The following is a 1,910-nucleotide window of genomic DNA, read 5'->3' on the forward strand; positions in this document are numbered from 1 at the left end:
TGAAGAAAATAATAATGATATTATAAATTACAAATATTTTCATAGGATAAATAAGTCAGAACATTATCAAATAGGGCCAAAAAGAGAGATTTAAAGATTGCTGATGTAGTTTCCTAGGAATCCAGGAAAACTTCTCTCTCGTGCATGTGCTCTTTTTTTTTTTTTACTATTACAAAAGTTTAATTAAAAAGTTCAATATAAAAATGCGTATGACCTGATTTTTATATTGTAGTAAAACAGGTGCTTTGGAGAGAGGACATGTGGAAGCAGTTGATTTCTTCTGATGAACACACCCATTGTTTATAGTCATTCTAAGGCTTCTAACATGATGCCATTATTTCCTCATATTACCACCATTCCAGTATTGTTCTGTGGCCCACCAGCTGCCATCTCCACACATTCACCTATCACAAGATTCATAAATGGATCAAACCCCCACAATATTCCTTGGACATGTCTACCACCATTTAATTTCAACGATAATTTCTTGCCCATAAATATTTTCAACTCAGGAGAGTGAGCTTTGATCATGGTGTCTACTCAGCCAGGAACATCTCTTTTTTAAAGGATTCAGGTCCCAAATTCTTACCTAGACTCTACAGAGACTGAAAGATGCAGCACATGTGGATTAATTATTTTTGCTTCTGTGTAATGCACTAGAATACAGCTCCCCAGGTTTCATTCAATAAATGAGCCCAATCCCTTTTTCTCCAGGCATAATTCATGATTGAGCACCATTTTCTCTTCAAATCTAAATTAATGTGAAACCAGTGGTAGTTTTGCTTATGAGTGTTGGTACTTAATCTGTTCTACATGGCAAGTCGTTTAATCTGTAATATCACTTTATGGATTTTGTCTTTTTCTATTACCCTATTTAAATTACCCTATTAACATAAGCGTGTAACTAAAGATACTCTAAGGATGTAAACAAAATAAACCCTGAGAAAAATATGTGCTGTCATTATGAACCAAAGAGTCTGCCTTCTGAAGAGGTTATTTACAATAATACACAGAATGAGTGTGGTGTCATGAACAAGGAAATAATACCACAGTTGATTTATTGCAAGGAAAATAGGTAGCAGTCCATGTGTAGGGAGTGAGTCCCAAGACCTTCTGATGCTATTTCCTACCCAACAGAGCCTTATAGGCCCAGAGGTTAGAGCCTTGAAACTGCTCTGGGGCCAGGGGACAAGTAGGTCTAAAGGAGAGATGGAGAATCTACACATTTTTTTCTTCTTGACTTAATACTGATGCTGACAAAATTTGGAGAAATCAGCGTACCAAAGCAGAGTCGGCAATCTTTTTCTGAACAAGTCCAGATAGTAGATATTTTAGACTTTGGGGGCCAAATGATCTCTCTTGAAACTACTCGACTCCAGCAGGAAAGCAGGCCTACACAATATGTGAACAAAGAGCTGTGGCTGTGTTCCAGTGAAACTTTGTTTATGAATACTGAAATTTAAATCTCATCTTTCACATATCATGAAATATTCTGTTTGATTTTTCAGCCGTTTAAAAATGTAAAATCCATTCTTAGCTCTCAGGCTGAACGGAAATAAGTGGGAGGCAGGATTTGTCCTACAGTCTTGATTTGGCTGAACCCTATATGAAATTTCCAATGGTATCAATATTTCCTTCATGAGTAATGATTATAATTTAGTTTATATTGCTTCAGATCTACTGGAAGAACTCAGCATTGATCATTACTTTTCTTTCCCTTTTTGAGTTAATATTGTTTAAATAGCTCAAAATCCTATGTAACTTGAAAGCTGAGGGTAGAAAAGATTGAAATCGATCTGTTTACATAAACAGCATGGCATATCAAGGCATTATCCGAATTCTCTGCATTACAAATAAGTGGTGTTTTGTACCTACGTTAATCAGTTTGAGACACATCAGTGACATAATTA

General features: G+C 35.8%; 1 pseudogene; it reads right to left on the reverse strand.

The window, feature by feature from the left end:
* Positions 1–306: 306 nt before the first annotated feature.
* LOC123788471 (small nuclear ribonucleoprotein G pseudogene) lies at positions 307–531 on the reverse strand (annotated as a pseudogene).
* Between the last annotated feature and the right edge of the window lie 1,379 nt (positions 532–1,910).

This window comes from Ursus americanus, chromosome 20 (genome assembly GCF_024610735.1).
Source record: "Ursus americanus isolate L20-20 chromosome 20, mUrsAme1.1.p, whole genome shotgun sequence".
Classification (NCBI taxonomy): Eukaryota; Metazoa; Chordata; class Mammalia; order Carnivora; family Ursidae; genus Ursus; species Ursus americanus.